The sequence below is a fragment of the Micromys minutus genome (assembly GCF_963924665.1).
Source record: "Micromys minutus genome assembly, chromosome: 24".
Classification (NCBI taxonomy): Eukaryota; Metazoa; Chordata; class Mammalia; order Rodentia; family Muridae; genus Micromys; species Micromys minutus.
In genome coordinates, this window is record NC_137959.1 from 35,725,758 (window position 1) to 35,739,771 (window position 14,014).

Below are 14,014 nucleotides of genomic sequence, written 5' to 3' on the forward strand. Positions count from 1 at the left end.
TTCCTGTGTGTGTGTGTGTGTGTGTGTGTGTGTGTGTGTGTTTGGGTGTATACCAATCAAGTCCAGGTACCTGAAGAAGATGCCAGTTGGTGTCAAACCCTTTAGATCTGGAGTTACAGGTAGCTCGGAGTTCTTAGCATGGGTTCTGGGACCCAAACATGGGTCCTCTGGAAAGTCACTGAGTGTTCTTAACCACACAGCCTCTCTGCAGCATTATTCAGCAATGCATTTCTCAATGTATTTTGTTCGTTTATCTTTAAGAAGCCTGTGTTTTCTGCTGTGCTTGTGCTTTGTGCACGAAGTTCATTGTCAGAGCACACAGAATCCCAACACACGTGCCCGTGCTTCTGCTCCTTGGCTACTGCAGATCCTTTTATCCCCGTGAGCTACTTTCCTCTCCCTGTGATGATGGAAAGCAGGCAAGAACCAGGGAGGAAGGATTTACCTAAGCTCACAGTCATTGTGGCAGTGATGGCATAGCAGTGGGTAGCACGGGGCTGTCACATTCTGTGGAGAGGGGAAGCAGAAGTGTGGCTGTGACCCTCCACTGCATATACTCATGGAGTAACTTCCTCTCTATAGGCTTCACTTCCCAACGGCTCCTCGACATTTTAAAAACAGCCACCAGTTGGGGACCAGGCATTATTTTCTCATCTCCCTCTGCTCCACAATGCTGTTGCCATTCATTTCATTTATCTATAGTGACCTGCTGGATTAATTAAGACTAAGATGCATTTTATTGTTCTCATGTATTCTTTTCTTTCTTTCTTTTTTTTTTTTTTTTTTACAAGGGATAGGGTTGGTTTTATTTTCAAAATGCTTAAAGAAGTTATTATATTATAGAGGAACGTGGCTGAACAGGTAGGAGACAGATTCTCCATTGTGGGTTCTCCTGATGGCTTCTGCAAGGATCATAGAGATGTCAATCACCTGTATTTTGGAGCAGTGTTTCATCTTGTCCTCCTGAGGTATGATATTGGTAACTACTACTGCTTCGAAGCATGCACTGTTGATGCGAGAAATGGCTGGACCAGAGAAGATTCCATGCGTCAAGATGGCATAAACTCTGGTGGCTCCAGCTGAGAGAAGTTTGTCAGCAGCATGGCAGATTGTACCACATGTGTCAGCCATGTCATCCACAAGTATAGCCACACGATCCTTCACATCTCCTACTAGTACCATTCGGTCCACTTCATTGGCCTTCTTCCGTTCCTTGTGAATCAAAGCAAAATCCACATTCAACCGGTCTGCAATGGAGGTCACTCTCTGGGCTTCACCAGCATCAGGTGAGACAATGGTACAGTTTCTCCACTCAGATATATTCTCTCATATCCACTTTAAGACAGCTGGCTCTGCGTATAAATTGTCCACTGGGATATCAAAGAAACCCTGAATTTGAGAGGCATGTAGGTCCATGGTGATAATATGATCTGCACCTGCTACAGACAGCATATTTGCAACAAGCTTAGCTGAGATTGGAGCCCGGCTCTTGTCCTTCTTATCTTGGCGGGCATAAGGGAAGCATGGGATGACTGCGGTAACCCGGCTGGCTGAAGCGATCTTACAAGCATTAATCATGATCAAAAGCTCCATTAGATTGTCATTTATCTCACCACACCCACTCTGAACAATGTAGACATCCTCTCCACGAACACTTTCCCCAATTTCCACACAGGTCTCCTGGTTGCTGAATTTCTTAGTCACCACCTTGCCTAGTTCCAGGCCCAGGCGGTCAGCAATTTTCTGGGATAAATCCTGGTGGGAGCTCCCGCTGAAGATTTTGATATTCGGCATCTTGGGCAACTACTCAAATGTGCTCAGTGGTCACTGCTGCTGCTGCTGCCGCCGCCGCCGCCTCGGGAAGGGAAGTCAGCAGCGAGCCTGAACACCTACAGCACCTTGTTGCTACTCCGCCATCTTACATTCCCGCCCAGCGAGCCTCATGTATTCTTTTCAATGCTGTTCTTTAATGTAATTTTTTGTTTGTTTAACTGTACTTACGAAATTGTTTTCTAGTATATTTAGAAGATGAGGTTTGTTAGCCACAAATCCTTCAGCCTTCATTTATTTTGTCCTCTTGAAAGATAATTTCCCTGAAACAAACAAACAAAAAATAAATCTTAGACTGTTCTTTTTCTTAAATTAATTTTACCCAGGGGTCATTATAGCTGCATGATTTCTAAAGAAAAGCCCACTGTGATTCTGAGCTTATTTCTCTGGCAGTAACATCATTTCTCCCGTTCTTCTATTAGGATTCCATTATTTATTTGTTTGTGTGCACAGCATATGTACATGTGACTGTCAAGACAGAGACTCACAGGAGATGGTTCTCTTCTGTGACAATGTAGATTCTGGGGATAGAAGACAAAACCCTGCTGCTGCGGTCCTTATGACCAAGTTAGATTGCTACATTGCTGGCCCAAGGTTTTATTTTTGTTCTAAGCTTTTTACAGCCTGTGGCATCCTTGGCTTTAGATTTCCGTGATTTATTTTGTTCACTGCCCTCTGAATTTCCTGGATGGATGCTTTGGAGCCTGACTCATGTTGGGAATGATCTGGCTATTATTCCATCAAGTACTGTACCTGTTGTTTTTCTCATTACTTGAACAAAATACTCAACAGAAATAACTTCAGAAAGGAAGAGGTTTTGATTCACAACTTGAAGGTACACTCCATTCTGAGGGGAAGGCACAGAAATAGGAGTGCAGGTGACTTATTTACACTGTATTTATAGACAGGCAGTATATATAGAAGAATATTCTATCCATTTTGTTTAGTTCATGGGTCCAACCCATGGAATGGTGTTCCTTGAATTCAGACTGGGACTTCCTGACACAGGCAATCCTTTCTAGAAATGCTTTCACTTGCTTCCATGCTCAGTGGATTGTTTCCTAGGTGATTTTAAGTCAAGGCAAATTGACATTGTGGATATGTCTACCTCATCCCTGCTCCCAGTATACTAATTACTTTCACATGCTGCCTACTTGTTTTGTAGTTGTCTTACAGATCTTATATATTATATTATAGGGAATGATTTTTACCGTTCTTTGTACAGTCCAACTTTTTGGTTTGTGATGTCTAGACTGACTTCCTTCAAGTTCATGAACACTTCTTTAGCTGTGTAGTCTACTGTAGGTAGCCTTTCCAGGCATTCTTTGCTTACCCAGTATTTTCTTTCCATTCTATCTTAGAGGTGCTACATCTGAGTCTACATTACTCATAGATTCTGTACACTAGATCTTAACTTCAGAAATTTCTGGCCCACATGTCCTGATCTTGTTGTGTTTTGCTGTATTTTAATCTGAGAATCTGCAGTTGGCTGATGCTGGTGCCTGTTTAATTCTTGCGCATATTTGCTTGTTGGTAAGTATACAAATGTTAATTTGTAAGCTCCTTTCATCAACAACTGCAAATCAAAGTCTAATCAGATTTATACCTTGCTGTTGTTCCATTCCTATATTCTCTCCATTTTTAGTTTATTCAAACATTTATAAATATGTTGTTTCCAATATCCTAAAAACTATAGCTCTTCTGATTCTATTAATTTTTGTGTGGTGATTTTTCCTTCATATGTCTTATAGTTCTAATTTATGAACTCATCTTAGATGAGTCTGTCTCAAAATCCAAATCCTGAGATTGACTGAATGCCTATTCTTTTGTAAATATGTTATTAACTCCAGCAAGGGTGCAGATGCAGTATCAATAGTGAATAGTTTAAATTTATTTCTCAGTCTGGGTTTTTCTCAATTACAACAATATTAGGAATTCAAACCTCTCAAGTATATGAAGACATGCTTGGGCTTATAAATATTCAGGGGATTCTCTACCAAAAGCCTCAGCTGGACCAGGCAAAATCCCTCAGTTGCTGCTGTATGAAAATGATAATAATTGGAATTCTCCACTGGGATATCTGAAAGTGTTTCAAATTCAACATACCTGAGTGCAAACATCTTGCCTTCTCCCCCAAGCTAGCTTGTAATATCTGCATATCACAGGTTGTTAGCATTAGATGATAAATGAAGTCTTTGGTGGAGTGTTCACCGAACATCAGGGGCTGTAGTGGGAAGGCCAACGCCTATTCAGAAAAATTCAAGGGCGAGAATGTTTTCTAGAGATTGGATTGGTGGATACTGGCACAGAGACCTTCAGAAGTTAGCATGCTTATCCCAGGGTAAACTCAATTTATGGGATAATTGAAAGATATTTCACTGAGCACACAGGAGCTCAGTTGTGGGGGACAAGTGAGCCCCAGTTATGAGCTTTGTTTTATAGGTAGACTTAGTAAAAGAGTCATCTATTAAAATTGTTTATGGATATAAAAATTGTTTCATTAAATTTGATCAGAGATGGGAACTAATTTAAATATAGAAGAAGAACCAATGGACTTCTATAATAATTTAATAAAAAGCAACACACCAATTTCCTGCAATAAACACTGTCTACTATAAATCACCATTGCGTAGGAATTAGAGAAACAATCATTTTATTTTCTGGTCATTTAAGTGTCAGGTTAAAAAACTATCTTAAGCTTCTTAAGGATTTAGGGGCAGTTAATAGTTGCTAAGAAGAAGGGCTTTGGTAGGCCAGACCCTCCTTGACTATCTGTAGGCTTGCATAGTTACTAGGGTAAGGGCATTTTTTTTTTTTCAGACACTGGTAGGTTGGTCATGAAATTAACCCTCTGCCCACATTCCCTTATGCAACCCTAAGTAAATTCATTGAGATAAATAATGATAATAGTAATAATAATAGTGGCATGAATATAAAAGGCATATTCTAGGGAAGAGGTGGGAAACACAGGAGTGCAATGGAGTGTCATGAGACCAAATTACATTGTATACATGGATGAAATGTCATAATGAAAGCCATTTTTATGTAAAATTAATATATGCTAATTCAGAGGATCCTTAATTTACCTCATACTATCCTCCAAAGCCAACTAAGAAAAAGACTTAAAAGTTGACTCATAGATAAATACCTTTCACTTTCTTCATAACTATGTGAAGGTTTCTTGAGCATGTCCCTGAGCATGATTTTTGGTTCTGTATTCTATTGCCATTGTGGTCTATGTTTACGTATGTCCATGTTCTTGCTCTATAGATCTACTCACCCTGAACCCATCTTTCTGGCTGGTCCCCTCTCCTCTACAAAGTGCCTCTCCAAACAATAGCTGCCACAGAAGTCCCTTTGCCCCTCTACAGAGCCTTCTGTTCCACATATATCCTCCATTTTTGGCCAAATCCTGATAACTCTGTCTTGAAAATATACTCGGAAGCTAGGACTGGTGATACAGGCCTGCAACCCCAGCTATATTAGAGGCTGAGGCAGAAGGGTGGCAAGTTCAAAGCCTGTGTGAACAATTTTAGTGAGACTTCCTAGATCAAGTGGAGAGGTAGCTCAGTGGTAGATTACTTACTTTTGCATGTATGAGGCCCTGGGTTCAATCAACAGTCCTGCAAAGGGAAAGAAAGCTCAAACAGGCACACACCCACCCTCTGCTCCTTTGTTTGGTGTGACCTCAACATGCTTCCAGCCTTTTCATAATGAACTGCTTACTCCGCAAGCAGCAGGTCATGCTTTCATATTCATTAAGAGCACATCACTTTATTTATGGAGTCAAAGCACATCACATCCTGCTCATAATTCTCCAGTGACTTCCCATCTCACTCAGAAGATCCAAAGTTCTAAAGCAACATACCACTGAGACCCTGGGTGACGTGGCCAGAAAGTGGGATGTCTCCTTCCGTGGGCTATTTTGGTCTCTTCTACAATGTCAGTCTCCAGAGGCTGTGTTTCTGATCTTGAAATATAAACGTATATTATGTCCTCTGTCACTCTGTCTTCTGCACTGCATCACTGCACTTCTTTCTTAGCCATAGCATACTGAGTGTTTCTACAAATGTTCTCATATCGGTTAGTTAGTTATGACCAGCCTGTGTCCCCAGAGCTTGTTGCTATTTTTAAAGAAGCCAGGTCTCTCCCTGCCTGAAGCAACGTAGGTGCTTTATTAATATGCATTGACACATTGGCAAATGTTATTTCAGGCTGTTTAGTGGCCTGAATAAAAGGTGGAAGCAAATTTATTAATCTGGCATATTATTGAGCATAAAACAATAGAAGGGTAGATTAGTAGAAAGAAGGTACACGTTGGTGAGCCTCTGGGATGCTCTAGTGGGTGGTGTGTCGCTTTCCAGGAGCAATGGCGGTAGTAGAGATGTGGGTCTGGGAGAAATGTCAGGATGACAGGCATTCACCTAAGCACTAGCTCATGCAAACAACCTGCTTGCTCTGCCCAAAGGAAGAGCGTGTGAAATTAGATGAAATTTGGCTGACATAGAGCCTGATTTAAAATATATACCCTTTGTTGTTCCCCAGGTTTTATCTAAACTTATATTTTTTAAGACAGGGTCTTAAAAATTTTTTAAGACAGTTTTGGTTTTGGTTTTAATTTTTATTATGTTCACATTTTGTGATCTGAAAAAAGCTATGGCCATATTGTGAATACTATCAGGCAATTTAAGTGGAAATCTGAGAAGAGATAATCAAAGCATATGAGTTATCCATGTGGAACATACAGGTATCAATCATAATACATGGGTTGTAAATACCTTGCGTTCAAGAGCCACTTAGGTCAGTAAGGAATGTAGCATTTCTAGAAAATACGGGATAGTTTAGTATTACCAAACACACTTTTATTATAAAAAAATTATTTTTCAATGCTCGACGGGTGTGTACATCTTTACATGAACATATGTATTTATTTCTCTTGAATAAAAAGACCTCAACTTTGAGGCTAAAGAGGAAACTTAGAGGCTAAGTCTGTTTGCTGCTATTGTAACAGACCTAAGTTTGGTTCTCGGTACACACTTCAGGTGGACCACAAAATCTGTTACTAAAGATCCAAGAGATCATATGGCTTCTTCTGTTTTTTGCAGAAATTGTACTTGCATGCATGCACACACACACACACACACACACACACACACACACACACACACAAGTTAAAAATGCCTGCACATGGGAACTTCCTCACTGACATAGACAAATAGAACCACCTGATCTCTGGAATTACTCTGAATTTTACTTCTGTTGATGACTTTGGGGCTTAACCATCCTGAGAACACTCATCTCTGCAATAATAATACTTGTTTAATCGTTGGATAGAGAACAGCGCGAGGTGGTCAAAATCTGTAGGCTCAAGGGCTGGTAAAAAAGGAAACGTTTTCTCTTATTTTTTAACCTATAGACCAGAAAAGGTAAAACAAGAAGAAATCAATGTCCTAGACTTGTTACAGTGTTGATGGATGCAGAGATAAAGGTCTGTATTCTGGACTGTCTAGTAGCCATAACTTATGTAAAAAGGCATGTACATGAATAATAGTGTGTTCTGTCTACAGAATGTTTGCCCCTGAAGGTTTCTGCTAATTCAGAGCTATAAAAACAGCCGCTACTGACTCCAACCAGCAGAAAAGGAGCGACGACACAGCATTCTTCTCAAAGTGGTTTATTCAGGAACCTTACAGCATGTCAGTGAAAATCTTTCTGTCTCTCTGTTTCTCTTTCTGTTTTCCTTTCTCCGCCTTCGACCCCAAGGCAGTCCCTTTTAAACTCTCTCAACTCCACCTCCTCAGTCCATGTTGCGTGGCTGCAGTTCATAGGTCCGTGTCATCTGGCCTGATCTCACGTCATGGGTGCCCCTGCGCAGATAGCATGGTGGGAGTAGCAAATCTCGGGTTGGGGGGGGGGGTAGGAGGAAGTCAGGTGCTAGTCACAAGACTAGGCTGAAGTCCCAAGTGCCATCTTTGAACTGCCGCCACACCTGCTCTCCACAAAAAAACATGATATGAGCTACCAAGAAGGCTATGGCCCTGCCTCTATGAACTTGTTTCCTTTTGTGTATCTTGGAAGCTAAGCAAGTTCAGACATGGTTAATTCTTGAATGACAGACAAGTAGATGAGACCTAAAATGCTGTAACCCCAAGGCAATGCTGGATAATACCCACTATTCTTTTCTTTAAGAAAGAATCAAATCTAGGACCAATATTTAATTCAAATTTAAAAGAAACATTAAGTCTATTGTAATATGATTTTCACATTTTCTTTCATTGAAATGGGAACTGGGGAGATATTGATGCCGAGAAAAATTATTCTTTTTACAAAGGTTGCAAGTCATTAGAGAATTGTTTTAGAATAATTTGGTAAGGTTACATAATCCAAATAAGCTCTTTATCAAATTGTATCTTATACCTTTGAAATATTTTATCTGGGTCTGGAAAGATAGCTCAGCACTTAAGAGCACTGATTGGTTTACAGAGAGCAGAGGTTCATTTCTCAGCCTCCACATCAGGGGATTCATAAACACCTATAACTCTAGTTCCTGTGGACCTGGTACCCTCTCCTTCTTTGGGTACCTCCACACACATGGTGCACATGTATTTGCATAAGCACATACACAAAAGGTAAAATTAAATAAATCTTTAAATGTGAATGGATATTCTATATGTCATAATTGTACCTGCAGACAGAGTGCATTGTTGTACTGATAAATGTGTCTAAGGTATAGGGACCAAAGAAGGGCAATTAACTTATCCATCATGTGTACTTATAATTTCATTTGGATAAGGATATTCTAACTCTTTCACTTCTGTCCATATTGCAACAAGCAAAAACAATTAGCAATAATAATCTATGCCACACAGAACATTGGAATGTAATAAACTGTTTAACAATGACTTTGAACCCGATAACTAACCCCTCCTCCCCCAACCCCTTCCCAGTGTTTGGGGACCTGAATTCTACTCTATCCTGTAAGATCAGTTTCCCAATACTTCTCACTCATACATGAAAATCAGTGCTTTATATTTGAATAGAGATGATCATAACTCATTTATAGATGTCTTCAGTACTAAAGGTTTACAGCTCCAGAGTGGTAAAGTTTACTGAAGTGGCTTATTCAAGTTGTTGCTTTCAACTTAAATGTACTTTGGGCTGAAGGATAAGTTGATGGAAATCACTGTCATGATTTTGATGTCATGATGTTCACTTTCACTCTCCTGATAATGGAGACCTTACATTCTAAGTTGGTGGAGGAGGGGAAAAGAGGTTAGTTGGTGGGTCCAAAATCATTGTTAAACAGATGATTAAGCTCTAATGCTCTGTGTGCATTAGGTTATTGTTGTTGATTATTTTCTGATTGTTTCAATATAGTTAGAAGAGAAAAGTTTGGATGTTTTTACCCAAATGGAATTATAAGTACTTCAAATGATGGATAAGGTAGGGAACAATAAAAGTACCCCCACTTTAAAGTATCATGGATTCCTGGACAGGGTATCAATGAACTTGAGGACTAGTTTCAACTCTACTACATAGTATGACCAAGGCAACACACTAATCAAGGGCCCTTTTTGATTATCTGTAGTCTTTCAAGTTGATAATATGATGTCCCATGTGTCCTGATAACAGGTAACTCACAGCTGAGGTGTTAGCTTAATTACCATGTGAGTTCAGAAAATGGAAAGAATGATGCAGGCTGAGATGATAGGGGAAGAGATGAAGAAAGGTAGGATCACTAGTTCAAAAATATTTAATGGTTTACACACTCTGACTTAGTCATCCCCTTCTAACACTTACCACTGTTTTTTATTTTTTAAATGTGATAAAACTGATAGGTGTTTGAGTGACTTCCCATCTAATTGTTCTATTATTACATTCAATAGTTATTTCATAGTGGGCTGAATCATAATAGAAATATAATAGAAATGCACAGCAGAAAGGTGCCCCATCAAAGAATTCAACACAGAAGTAATTTTAAGCCAAAATTATTTTCATATTTCTCAACAGACTATCTTTTCTTTGCTAACCAATTGCATCTAGGGACAACATTTCATTGCTGGTTGGAAAATAAGATGGCTTTTTAGATGACTTAGTTATGAGTTCTGGCCCCACCAACTCGTGAGTCTCTACTTCTCACTGGATAGAAGCATTGAAAAAGACTCACTGAGTGTGGAGAGCAGTGTTTACTACTCACTGCCAATAATCCTATCTTCTGTCAGGTCCAGGTCTTTATTAGAACCTGAAGCTGCATTCCCCATTGAGCTCAGATGTGAATTCATGAAAATAAGAGCATCTGCAAATATCTGCAGTGGGAAACAGCCATCTATCCACTGGCAGACCTAAGGAAACAGGCACAACAGATGATGGTATTAATAAAAGATCCATTTCATTTGCACGAATTCAGATCACACAGCAGTATAGAACACAGAGATCCCCGTGGCTGAAGGAAGAAGACATGAGAATAGTTTTAGTCTCTTTGCTCTTCTACATGAAAATTGTCCCAGATGAATAATTTAAGAATGTGGTATGGCTGTATTAATCATTTACTCATCCCCCAGATATTAAAGCAAATATTGCCAAATCATTTTTTAATAATGTGTAATTCTTCTCTTGATATTATTACATTATTTTTCCAAATATATTGTTACTGCTATAAACACAGTCCACATGTGATTTTCTATTCTTTCTGCTATGTTAGTGACTGTTGACTGAAGTAGTACCTGGCTTTAAAAAAAAAGTATAGAGAGGAAGTGAGAGGAGTGAAATTCTCAGACAAACATCAAGCTCTGCTCCTATGCAACAAAGGGAAAGAACACACAGGGGCGAGTCAGAAAATAAAGGAATTGGGCTTTCTCATTAATTCCATCTGGAAGCTTAACAGTTCACAATACTTGTCAGAGTTTCAGATTGTATATAGAACAAATAGGTGGGAACATCATCCACAGGGTGAATTTCTTCCAGACACAAATTACTGATAGGTTACATTAACAAGAACAGTAGAGCAGTGTAGACCCTTCAGATGAGAGACCGTTAACTAGTAAAGAAAGTAAAGAGGAGTAGAAAGAGAGAAACAACAGCAAAGGTCATCAGACTGCTTGGAAATCTATGGTAAAATCAATGCTACTCAAAAAAAGAACATACTTAAAAATAAGAAAACAACCCAGAAGTTCTAGTTAATAAGTGTGATGCTTTAATAAGTAAACAAGAGTACCGGGTGTGCTATGATCAGCTTCATTAGTAGGTAAACTTTCTCCTTGAGAAATTGATAGAACCTAAAAAGCAAGAATGTTATTTTCCTAAAAAAATATAAGTTCTAGCAACATTCTAAACATGTATCCATATAGCCACAGGTAAGTGCAGCTCTCAGTTTTTATCATAAAACAGCTTTAAAACTCTATTCTAATTGCCTGGAAGCCAGTCTTCCACTAGTAGCCTTCAGATAAAGATGTTGAACTCTAAGCTCTGCCTGCACCAGGCCTGTCTAGATGCTGTCATGTTTCTGTATGAGGATAGTGGACTGAACCTGTAAATCAGGCCCAATTAAATGTTGTCCTTTATAAGACTTGCCTTGGTCATGGTGTCTGTTCACAGCAGTAAACCCTAACTACGACAGGGATCATTACAGAGATCAACTCATCAAAATGCAGACTGCAACAGATTATGGGATGTTAAGGCAGCTCAGTTACTAGAGTATTTGTGTAATATGGAAAAGACCTAGGGCTTCATCCCCAACTACACACACACACACACACACACACACACACACACACACACACACACACACACTGTGTTATGCCATATACTTATAATCCTAGCACCTAGGAGTTAGATACAGAAGAACCTGTGCTTCAAGGTCATACTGAGATACTTAGGGATTTTGAAGCTAGTCTGGACTACTAATCCCTCCCCCTCCCCCAGGTAACAACCTTACTTTATCTATGTTAACTCTGTGAGTCAAGTAGGCAGTATGATCTCACCTGGATTCTGACCTCTTTTGTTTGTTCCCCAAGGTGGCCAGGAGCTTCCAATACAAATAGTTGTGTGGTAATAAACTCACCATCATCTCTTTCACTTCCATTGCTCAACACACATCTTAAGACAAGCAGAGAGTCGGGCATAGGAGAAATAACTTTATTTCCGAAAGGGAAAGACCTGCATATTCACAGTGAGGAAGGATGTGAAAGAATGGAACCTATATTGTTGCACTCCTTTCTTGATGGGCATGGGACAGAGTCTCATGTAACCCAGGGTGACCTGGAATTCTTTATGTAGCCAACCTTGCACCTCTCATTGTCTTGCATCTACCTCCAGAGTACTGTGATTACAGGTCTCCACTAACCTGTCCCGATTTATGTGGTACTAGTGTTAGAAGCCATGATCTTTTGCATGCCAGTAACTGTCTATGGTAACGTAGTATCTAGATATGTGACCCTACCATGGCAAACATCTATGTAAGACTGGACAGCAGGTAAAAACAGAAAGTTTAGAAATAAATCACAAGAACTTAGCAAACACCGAGAAGAACGGGTTGCTAACATCTTGTCTACTTTGCACAAAAGAAGAGATGTAAAAGTACAGTGAGATTGGATGTGGAGAATGGGAAGGAAACTTGGCAGCCCAGTTCTCCACAGAGCATGGTAGGCAGATTTGCTTTCATTTGTTTATCCGGAAAATGATATGTGGACGCATGCCACACACCAGGAAGAGTCCAGTTAAGGGCTCAGCTGTGAGCCTGACAGACAAAACGCCTGCCTCCTTGAAGGCCACATGCTGGTAGAGGAAGCAAGTGGACAGGCAAGGAAAACAACCAGTGAGCAAGATCATTAGTGGCTATGCACTGTAGTGAAAGAAACAGCAGCTTTGAATGGAGGCTGAGTAACAGAAAAAGCTGGCTAGCGGCTTGCCCCTGACCTGAGAGCTGAAAAGACGTGAACTAGCCCAGTGAGGGGGGGCAGGCTGGCAGGTTCAAACGCTTCCATGTCAGCCTTCACATGGCACGCCGTATTACTGTGACGTCAGCAGGCTGGATAACAAGGAGTAGCCATGTAGCAGCAGGATTGAGGTCAGGTGAAAGTCTTGCTTCCCCACCAGATTTTTTTTTTTTAACATGTTAGGCTAATTATCTATCTAATTAAGTGAAAGTGTAAACATGGCACAAAGAGCAATGCAGACTCTGTACTTCCAAATGCCATGCCCAAATCAAACAAAACAATATGCACTTGTGTGTAATCAAGCTAAATGATTGCTAATGGTAAAGTCTTCAGGATATACACAGCTTGCTAGAGAATGTATGTAGAGAGTCCCATTCATGCTTTTGAGCAGAGGGTTGGGGGTGGGGCAGAGATGGAGACAGACAGAGACAGAGAGAATGAGAAAGTGTCATGTCTGTCATTTCATGCCTTTTGCAGAAATGACCATGCTTAGGGGCTGTAGAGATGGCTCAGCAGTTAAGAGCATGCACTGTTCTTGTAGATGTCATCCATTCAAGTTACCCCCACCTAAAATAACATCTCCAGGGAATCTAATACCCTCTTCTGGACAATGTGGCCACCTATACACATATGCACATGTCCAGACACAGGTACACAAATTTCCTCAAGATTAAAAGCAAAGATAAGTAAGTAATTAAAGAAAGAAAAAAAACCAACCACTTTTGTTTTTATTTTGGGCTTGATAAAAAATACCTAAGCACATCTATACTTAAAATCTCCCCAATACCCCTTAATCATTTCTCATAGAAACTTTTGGGTTTTTTTTTATTCTAACGATAAATAAAAATCAGCAAATAGTTTAATACCTTCATAGTCTAAGAAACAGCCAGCCTGAGCTATATAATGAAACACTGTCTTTAAATAAAATAAAATTAAAATAACCAAAACAGCATTTGTATTTCTCCAGCTAGGAAGGACGGACAGACAGACAGACAGACAGGAGTATTTTGGGCATAGAAAGATGGCTCTGAAGTTAAAAGCATGCACTGTTCTTTCAGAGGCTCCCAGCATCCACATGGTGGTTCACAACTCCTGTAACCCAGCTCCAGGAGAATCCATCCTTGTATGCTAATTAGCCTCGGAGGTTGCCTGTGCTCATGTATACATACACCCACTCAGAGACATACACGTGATTAAAAAGAAAATACAACCTTTACAAAATGTCTAATTATCGTTCCAGGTCCCCTGGT

At 39.9% G+C, this 14,014-nt stretch overlaps 1 pseudogene across 1 annotated transcript; it reads right to left on the reverse strand.

The window, feature by feature from the left end:
• Nucleotides 1–802: 802 nt before the first annotated feature.
• On the reverse strand, nt 803–1,803 carry LOC308436205 (ribose-phosphate pyrophosphokinase 1-like; annotated as a pseudogene). Its single transcript has one exon. The product of its transcript is annotated as a ribose-phosphate pyrophosphokinase 1-like (transcript).
• Between the last annotated feature and the right edge of the window lie 12,211 nt (nt 1,804–14,014).